At 33.3% G+C, this 11,063-nt stretch overlaps 1 pseudogene; it reads right to left on the reverse strand.

Annotated features, from left to right (window-relative positions):
- Positions 1-9,787: 9,787 nt before the first annotated feature.
- LOC109453733 (microtubule-associated protein RP/EB family member 1) lies at positions 9,788-10,440 on the reverse strand (annotated as a pseudogene).
- Between the last annotated feature and the right edge of the window lie 623 nt (positions 10,441-11,063).

Consider the following 11,063-nt stretch of genomic DNA (forward strand, 5'->3'; position numbering starts at 1 on the left):
CTCCTACCTCTTGATAGACCATGTGGCTTTGTGTGGTGCAGCATGCCTCCTATGCTTTGGAACTTTGATTAACAAAGTATCTTTTCAATGGTAGCCATTTCCTGATCTTTTGGTCTCACCATACCTGAACAATAATAAAGCTTACCTTTTAAAACTGTAATTATAGCAAAGTTGTAGGATAAAATGTTAATATATAAAAGTCAATTGCTTTCTCATATTCCAGCAATAAACAATTGGAATTAAAAATTAAAAATGTAATACATTTACATAAGCACCTCAAATAAGAAATTTTAAGATGTATATCAAATACAATATGTACAGCATCTATATGAGAAAAAGCATAAAACTCTGATAATGACATTTAGATAAAAAAGTTAAATAGGTGGGGAGATATGCCATGCATATGGATAAAAAGACTCAATATTATCACAGTGTAAGTTCTTCTCAACTTGATCAAGACGCACAAGAGCCAACTCAATGTTAAAGATCAAATTAGAGAACTTGTACTACTTGACATCAAGACATACTCTAAAACTACAGTAATCAAGACACTGTGGTATTGAGGAAAATATATACTAATAGATTAATGAAACAGAATGAAGAGACCAGAAATAGTCATCAGATCTTTGACAAAGGAGTAAAAGCAACACAAAAGAGAAAGGATGATTTTTTTTTTTCTTTTTTTTTTTTTTTTTTCAGCAAATGGTGCCTGGAAAGCTGGATAGCCACAGGCAAAAAAAATGTAAACACATACTTTACACCCTTAAAAAAAAAAAAAGAAAAAGAAAGAAAAAAAGATAGAAGGAAAGAAAGAAAGAAAGAAAGAAAGAAAGAAAGAAAGAAAGAAAGAAAGAAAGAAAGAAAGAAAGAAAGAAAGAAAGAAAGAAAGAAAGAAAGAAAGAAAGAACTCAAATTGGGTTTTGGACCTAAATATAAAATGCAAAACTATAAAACTCCTAGAAGACAACATAAAAGAAAATCTAGATGTCCTTAGATTGGATTTGGTTATTGCTTGTCAGATACAATACCAAAGGCATGATAAATAAAGTAAAAATTGTTAATTTGGACTTTGGTAAAGTTAAAAACTCTACTCTGAGAAAGATACTGAGTAGAGATTAAAAAGATGAGCCACAGAATTGGAGAAAATATTTTCAAAAGATATATCTAACAAAGGACTGTTTGCAGATATATCTGCAAAGATATATCTGATGGACTGTTTACAATATATAAAGAACTATTAAAACTCAGCAATAAGAAACCAAACAACTCAATTTCAAAATGGGTAAAATATCTCAAATAAGCATCTTACCAGAGAAGATATAAAGATAGCAATAATGTGAAAAGATGGTCCACATCATGTGTTACAAGGGAAATGCAATTAAAACAATAGGTATTCTATACCTATTAGAATAGCTAAAATCCAACTTGACAACACCAAATTCTGGTGAGGACAGGGAACAAAAATAACTCTTATATGGTGCTGGTGGGAATGCAAAATGGTAGTCACTTTTGAAGACAGTTTGGTGGTTTCTTACAAAACTAAACATACTCTAACTATAACCCAGGTATTGTACTCTAAGGTAGTTACTCAAATGAGTTGAAAAATTACATCCACCCAAAATTCCACACAATAGTATTTATAGCAGCTTTAGTCATAATTGCCAAAGTGCAAGTGACTAAGATGTTCAATAGGTTAATGACTACACTAACTGTGGTTCACCCATCCAATGGAATATTACTCAGCATTAAAATGAAGTGAACTATCAAGCCATGAAAAGACATGAAGAAAAACTAAAAGCATATTGTTAAGCAAAGAAGGCAATCTGAAAAGCCTACATACTGTGTGATTCCAACTATATAACATTCTAGAAAAGGCAAAACTATTGAGCCACTTAAAACATCTGTGGTGTCAGGAAATTGGACAGAGGGAAGGGATGAATAAATGGAGCACAGGACAATTTTAACACAGTCAGGCTATTCTGTATAATACTGTAATTGTGCATAGATGTTCAAAATCATAGAATTATAACACAGAGAGTGAACTTTAATGTAAACTATGGACTTTAATAATAATTTGTGAATATTGGCTCATCAATTGCAGCAAAGATACCACTCTAATGCAAGACACTAATAATTGAAGAACTCGGTGCAGGGATGTTGAAGGGATTATATGGGAATTCTCTCTATATTCTGCACAGTTTTTTTCTAGAAACACAAAACTTATCAAAATAGTCTATTAATTAAAATAAAAAAAGACTACTCTTTCCCTATAGAATGGATCTAGTGCTTTCATTTTAAGTTAAGTGATCTTAAATTTACTAGTCTTCTTTCCTTTTTTACTCCTTATTCCATTACACTATATATTTATATGAACTTATACCAATATTATATTGTTGAAATTACTGTACTTTTTAAATATGTTGTTCTATCTAGTAGGTTAAGCCTTTAAACTTTAAACCTTTCAAATTGTTTCGTTATTGTGGTTCATTTGCATTTTTATATAGATTTTATCAGCAGTATGCCACTCCCCCCCAATGTACTTTGTTCTAAGATGGCTGTGTGTGCTATCCAGCCATTTATCATTGTTTGTAAAACACTCTAAATATCATGCTAAATAAATCCCAAATCCTTACCATGGTCTACAAGGTTATCTATGATCTGTCACCATCATTCCTTCCTTTAATTGATTATTGCTTTTACCTTGCTATCCTTATTCCAGACAACTTGACCCCTCTCTATTCTTCAAACATATGAAGCACATGACACTTTATGGTCTGCATTTGCTGACCACTTTGCATGCTATGGTATTCTACCCAATTTCCCCTTCTGTACCTTCTTCATTCTTTCACTTTTACACAAATCACATACTCTAAACAAAGTCTTATATCATTGTTAAAAATAAACAAAGCAAAACAAAACAAAAAAACTCAATCCCCCGCAATCCCTATGCCTCTCTCCATTTTAATTTTTCTATGTGTTTATCAAATTATACCTATATACTTCCAAAGTATCCATTATAAATCATGTAGTATAATTGTCTTTTTTTCAATGTTCTCATTTTGAGTTCCAGTATTGTATATGAGATCGGACAATTAAGTTTGCAAATTCATCCTAGAAAAAGGCCTATATACCTCATTTCTGAATGTCACTATGGCCACCTTCAAAGTGCTCCCTTTGGGAAGCTATTCATCGACACCAGAGTTTAATCAACCCTTCAAAGCAATTTTGGAACTCTTTTTCTGAAATGGTCATCATAACTGTCATCCTATTACATTTGATATCTTGAATGTGAACAAAATGAATTGTTAGAGAAAAGTTCAGGTCATCTAACTGTTTTATGCAGCATTTTCAGCACTTTCAAATAGTAAACTTGGTTAACTGTTTCTCCACTTAGTACAAATTCATAATGAATAACCCCTCTGGTATCAAAAAGTGTAGCAACATGGTTGTAACAAGTTCACGAACTTAATTGTCATACCTTGTATCTCATTTTGTGTATGTTCAAAGAAAATGTCTTATCAAGCCTCAAAAATCTTAATTTGTCTTTTGCATAACTTCCAATTTTATTGAAGCCAAAGTTTGCCTTACTTTGTTACCATCAAATTAATCTTCTGTTATTTGTTAGAATATTATAGTTACTAAACAAACAGAAATATAGATTTATATGTAGTGATGTACAAATATATTGAAAGTATATTACGTCAGTAATTAATGTATCAGAGTAATATATATATATATATATATATATATATATATATATATATATATTTTTTTTTTTTTTTTTTCATTTCTATAAAATGTAAAATGAACTTCTCATAGTTTAGCCTCTGGGAAACTGGTAACTTCTGTAATGGATTTGCTTTTTCACTATGCATATAGAACACTTGTCTAATACGATAAACTATTACAAAAAAATAACTAGACAAGTATAAAGGATTTCTCATCATATACTTTAATGTAGAGGAGACATTTTGGTACTGCAGTTTTTTTGGAGCTGCATGTCCACAAGGTGGCTTCCCCATTACAAAAATTTCTCCACTAGGAAAGAAAACATTAAATTGTCATCATTTAGTATAAGGTGGTATCTCATTTCCCAACACAGTATATTGTCCTCCAGTTTTAGATTAAAGTAAATCTTTATTCCACGAAGTTTTATAAAAATTGAATAATCCTTAGTATCAGAAAGTGTCTAACCTGAAAAAAAAAAAGTGTAAATAAAAAATGCTAAAGCTTCAGTTTGTTATCTAGAAATTGAAATTATAAACACAGCATCATTCATTGAACTCTCACACAGGACAAGATTAATTTCAATAGCAATTCTGCTTTAAACATCATCGGTATGTGTAAGATTAATCATGTTCCAGCGAGATGTATTGTTAGAATGTTTGATGCATATTAATGTCTTCACAGTTGTGGTTATTTATCTTCATATTCAAAATTTGATGCAATCTTAGCATTAGTAATGTGTAAAGTCATTGCTCTATAAAATCTCCAGTTATGCACAATGGAACTATTATTTAATATCAGACCTACATCTTAAACATATTATTTGTTTTTATGTAACATCTTTAAATGCTTTCCAAAAAAAAAAAGAGCATTGTTAAAAGTCTAACTTTAATCTTTCATAATATGACAATCTCAAGAAAAGCAGGGGCGCTAACAAGACTGCAACATATCACTGTTTAGTTAATGAAGAAGATATTGATATACTGAATTTGTCAATATCTGAAGTTACTTTTAAAATTAAAATGTAAAATTATTAGGTTGTTTAACCACATATACATAAAAATAAAAATTTACTCCAATTCTTCCACTTTTTTTTACCTCTTCAGTTATCATCCAATACTGAAATCTCCACCCATATTTTTTTCAAGCAAGACCACACTTCTGAACTTCAAATCTATATACTACTACATCACTAAATTCTCCATAGAATCTCTTATAACTACCTCAAACAAATGTGCCCAAAAAAGTGAGAACTTGTGATATAAACTTGCACTATCATTGTATTCCCAGTGGAAATCAATGCCGTTATCAAACAATATTTTTTTGCTCAGACTAGAAATCAAAAGATTCATTCCAAACAACTTTTTTATACATAAACTTTTAATTATATAAATTAACAATTAGTCTTCCCTTAAATTCTTCTTGAATCACCCACATTTTTTTTATTGTTAATTACTAACACCATATCAAAATTGCATCTTTCTTTGCCTGTGCCAAAGAAATATTCTAGCAGTCTACCCATATCAATGCTAATGTATCTTTATCATTGCGTTGAGAGTAATCTCTCATAAAATACAAAACTTGTCTTTCAACTATTTGCTTAAACACTACAGGGGCTCCATGTTGCTCTTAGAAGATATCCCAAAATATTTAATGTACCCTACAGGATTTTAAATAGTCAGGCCTTTGTTTACCTTCACAGCCACACCTACCACTCTTCCATTTTATTATTTCTTTTGGCACCCATATTTTCCTTCTTTCGGTTCTTAATCTTGGTCTTAAAAGTTAACAATAAGTTAAAAGTCCTCTCAGCCCCTGGTATCCACCACTTTAATTTCTGTCTCTATGAATTTGACTACTCTAGGAATATCATCTAAGTGGAATCATAAAATAATTACTCTTTTATGACTGACTTATTTTACTTAGCATAACGTCTTTAAGGTTCATCCATGTTGTAGCAAGTGTCAAAATTTCTTTCTTCTTTAAAGCTGAATAATGTTCTATTTTATGCATAGTATGCATTTTATTTGCCCGCTAAATCGTCATGGGACACTTGTATTGCTTCCACCTTTTGGCTATTGTGAATAATGCTGCTGTACAAGAGTATGCAAATATCTGAGTCCCTGTTTTCACTTCCTGACATGGTAAATTTTATGCCATGTGTACTTCACCACCCACACACAAAAGAACTAATAATAGCATATAACTCAGTGGATTCAGTAAAATAAATGTATTATAATAAATTGGTAAAGAATAAAAATAGCAATTAATATTAGCTTTAAGAAGATTATCTATGCATTTAATGAAGGATAAGTTGAGTGTTACCTATCATATTAACTTTTTATTTTATTCTATAAAATAATTTTACATTGCTTTGAGATAATTTCTTATTATGTCCTTTATGAACACTGTTAATTAACATGCGCATCTCCATTTTAATATGATAATTAGCTAATAAACATGTCGTCTAAAAGATGTTCCTGATGGCTTTCACATGTAAACTTTCCTAGATTTTGGATATTAGGTCAATGTAATATCGCATTCAACAGCACACCTGCAATAATTGCTTCAGAGGCAAACGGATCCTAGTTTAGGTTTCAGATTGAGATATTTTGCACTTTACATTGGCTCAGGTTATGGATAAAATAAATAGAAAATGATTTTCTACCCGTATTCATCTGCTATCATGTCTCTATATCACGCCTCTCCTCTAGACTATTTCTAGAAATAGTCACTAATGTGCTCTAGAAAAATGTTACACAAATTAAAGTAAAAACATAAAGAGAATGCACTGTTTACACACAAACTGTAAGAACAGTTTTGCAGTTCTTGCTGTGCAGCTGTTCGATTCTACCTCCAAACACTTGCAAAATAAGATGAATTCATTTCTGATTAGATCTATTCTTATCATTTTTCTCAGTTTTAAAGAGTGTACATTAACTCTAACTCTTTTTCTTTCCCAACCCCTATTTCATATTTCATAAGTTTGCTTAGATATAGTTCATAAAGAAGTGCACAAATCACAAGAGCACAATTAATTATTGCACACACCCATAAAACCATCACCCAAATCAACAACTACAACTTAACAACATCTAAGAAGTACTCCAAATACCCCTTCCCATCACCACCACTTGTTCCAAAAGTTTACCCAATATGCTCACTTTTAACAAAGAGGTTGATTTTGCTTGTCTTTTGAACTTTATATCAAAGAAATCTTTTATTTTATGTATCTAATCTCCAAATTTTCACATTATATTTTGAGTTTCATCCGTGCTATTACATGAGTATGTAATTTGTCCATTCTCATTGTCATGTAAGGGCTCATTGATGAATATACTATACGTATTTATCCATTCTACTGTTGATAAAATTTGCATTGTTTCTTCTTTGTGCTTCCCACAATGACAGTTGCTGTTCATATTGTTTTGTTCATATGTCATGGCAAACATCCATAAGAAGATCTCTTGAATTATAACAAGAAACAACATATGTATATTATTAGATAATATACATATGTTAAGCTCAATGGATGGAATAGATGCTGCCAAAACGTTTTCCCAATGTTGTAAAAATTATACTTTCACCAAAAGTACGTGAGGATTCTTTTGCTCCCCATTCTGACCAACAATCACATTTTATGTCTTTTATAGTGTGTAATAGCATTGCATTCTGATTATAATTTGTATTTTCTTAATCATTAATTTAGTGCTGTACTGTTTCACTTTTTTTTTTTGTAATAGATAAACTTTTGTGAGGTGTCTGTCTTGTTTTTTGTTTTTGTTTTTTCCTATTGAGTTGTCTCTTTTTTGCCCCTTGTATTCTAGATACAAATTTTTGTTAGACTATGTTGAAAATATATTCACTCACACTGTGTTTTGTCTTTTCATTCTCTTATTAGTATCTTTTGATACACACAGTGTCTTAATTTTAGTGTAATCAAATGTATTATTCTCAACTTCTCTACGTCCTTTTAAAGAAATATTTGCCTAACCTCAGCCATAAAAATAGTCTTCTATATTTTTTTCTAGAATTTTTTTTCCTCTTGAAATACAGAATTTTATTTAGAAACTGTTTAAGTTAGGGGAAAAAACATCTGTCAAGAAAGACCAGGTGGAAAACGGTTTCCAATAAAATGGAATTTTAAGGCAACAAAAGTCTAAAAAGGCCACAAAAGAGAAATAACACCACTGTCATTTGAACGATGGATGGCTAGTTACTTGCATTTTTTGGCATTGTCAATCACTGAATCTGGGTTTTCCTCTGAATTCCACACATAGCATGCACTACACAACAGTTTATCATAAAATACCGCTTCTACACACATTTCAGGACAAGCTACCACTGGAAGCAAATCAACACAAATACATCAGGGGATGAAAAATCTCAGTAGTGGGTGACACACATTTTGCAGAATTCTGCCAAACAAAGGAATTAAGTAGACTGTGGGCAAAGCAAGTGAGGGAGTGTTAAGGAATGAAATGCTTTAAACATTAATTAATAATTAATTCAGACATGGTACTGTATTTTCTGCAAAAGAAAATTAGCATTTGGCAACATGTTAACAAATTGTTTCTCTGAAAGAGATTAGTGCCTGGCAAAGTAGTCTGGTAATAGTGGAGGGCTGTGGGAAAGCAGGTACCAAAAATCCTTAGCCTTTGAGATCCCAAGGTAGCAAGGGCCTTCACTGATTACTACTTTCTTGAAAGACTTGCAGCATGATCACCTGCCTGCTGAACTTCCACTCCAAACCACAAACTTTAAGGAGACCCCAGTGGGCAAGGGGAACAAAGAAAAACATGTTTAATATAAACTTAAAAGACAGTAAAATGAGATACAACCCTCATTCAAATCCTAGAGATGTGGGCAATTCCCCAAAAGTAATTGTTAGATTTCAAACCTGAACACAGCTCATTTCCTAAAAAACACAATACTTAGCAATTTCAGATGTGATTGGAAAAATTGTCAGAAATGCTCAACGATAAAAGCAAGCTATTCGACTCAATCATCTTAGAGCTGAAACACACCCTATGTTCATTCAGGAAACAACATTTCTTGCTTCTTAGAAGAGATGCACTTGGTCAAGAACACCAAACTGCTTCACAGAGCAACACTTTAAACTTTGCTTCTGGGCCAAGGTTAGGCTTATGAAGATTGAAGCAGCCCTGCAAAGCCTGTCAACTTCAGGTTCCAAAGTTTACAAGGTCTGGCCCTTCCTTCCCAGACAGAAGGTAAAACAAACAAAATCTCCTGTCAGATTACTTTTTTTTTTAATTTTTTACCCCTTGGTTCATATATATACATAATGGAATACTATTCTGCCATACTATAGTGCCATTTGTGACAACATGAATGGATCTTAAGATTCTTATGCTAAACAAATAAGTCAGACAGAAAAAGTTGAGAACCATGTTACATTTTATAAATTGAAATATAGAAGCATATTTTAAGTACTCTTCAGGCATTTATTTATTAAAATGTTCTCTGCCAAGATTTCACATTAGCTTAAAATTCAAATCAGTCTTTACATTTCTCTACTGAGGTCTGCACCTCAGCATACCACATAAAAACACTTTCTCCAGTAATCAGTGTTATCAGCATCCATTTGGTGAGCCCCATGGCCAGCTTCTTTGTTCCTTAGGTGTACAAGCTAGATGCTAATACTTCTCTGATACAAGGTTAAATCTCTTAAATCAAACTTATTGGAAAAAGAGTGAAAGTTCTGCAAAGTTAAGAAGAGGTAGTTTTTGCTTATGAATGAAACCAGTGAGTCCTCTGAGAATAATAAAAGGGAGTGTTTTACAGTTAGGGACATGATTTGGAGTGAAGAATTCAGATGTTGCTCTGCTGGTCCAGCCTGTGAATACTCTTCTTGTTCCTCCCATGGGCCCCTTAGTCAGGTATGACAAAGCCTCCATCTGTGACATAGAGAATGTCCACAATCCTCTGCAATACAGGATTGTTTCCCAGCTCGTTCTCCTAGACTTGGAGAAAGAAGACTTGGAGAAAGATTTCTACTATGGAAGGGTAAGGAACAAGTCAAGTCAGTGTTCCTTAGCTTTCAATAGTAGAAATCTTTCTCCAAGTCTTCGACAGTAAGTTTCAATATGGGTTTCCTGCTGCATCAGTTCAGTTGCTTCGTCATCCCAGTTGCCCACACTAGGATTCTATCACACCACACCCGGGCCATCATTTGGGGTTGCTGTAGTTCTGTGTATTTCAATGGTCCTCTGTGGACCTGCACTTGCTAGGGCTGACGGGTTTCTTCATTTTTTTCAGAGCTGGAGCAACAAGGGAGGGAGCCAGCGCAGTTTCTTGCCCGTGGCTGGCAGCTAGAGGGTCATAGACTTTTCCATTACAGTTTGTATCAAAGAACTTCTTGAACAACTGAATGAATTCAAAATTGTCCTGAAACTTCTCTTTACTAATTTGCCCACAAGAATTATTTCGTCAACACCCATCCTCTTAAAACCTGCTTGTAGTATATTGAAGTTCTGGATGTATTTGTGTCCTAGCTTAGCTTGGAATTTCACTTTCTTCAATGCAATGCAGCCAGAGAACATTATGTCTATTCATTGACAATAGGCAAACCCTGAGCACAACTGTTCCGATCTTTGTCACATTCCACTGCAGAGACTCATTGATCCAGGCCAGCATGCAATGTCAACTTAGGTTATCGCTGGTGAATGAAGTTCAGTATACGTTCAGTACCATCTTTGTCTCTTGGCTGAAATGCATCCACTTCAGTGTTGGACTTCATTTCCATCTTCATCTTGTTCATACTTCTAACCCCATCATCCCGCGTGATGACCTCACACCCCCTTACATGCCGATGTAAAAGCCTAGGATTTTTATTGTTTTGCCTTTCATATTTAAATCTACAGTATATCTGAAAATGATTTGTTTTTAATTTTTTCTTAAGGACATCCAATGATTGACAACCAATTTTCCATAAAGATTACCTTTTTAATTTCAAAGTGTGTGCCAACATTATACTTAGAAAGTATCTATTTAAAAGAAGAAGGAGAAGAGGTGACATCATAGGAATAGTGGCAGCAGGGCGCACTTTTTGAGTTCTCCTCCGGATCTTATCACAAACGGGACATCTATAACCCATCAAAGAACTCTCTGCTCATCATGCAGAACAGCTAAGAGACTCATGCAAGGATTACTTGAAGGTGGGCAAATTGAGCGAGCAGGGGAAGAGAGATGGGAGCTGAGTGGAGACATGGCTCGCATCTGCAGTTGCAGAGACACAGGGGATCCCAGGACGGAACAGAGAACACAAAAGCCAGGAGGTGAGCTCTTTCCCTGCATCCCTCTCCCACCAATGGGGC

This window comes from Rhinolophus sinicus, linkage group LG02, assembly GCF_036562045.2.
Source record: "Rhinolophus sinicus isolate RSC01 linkage group LG02, ASM3656204v1, whole genome shotgun sequence".
Classification (NCBI taxonomy): Eukaryota; Metazoa; Chordata; class Mammalia; order Chiroptera; family Rhinolophidae; genus Rhinolophus; species Rhinolophus sinicus.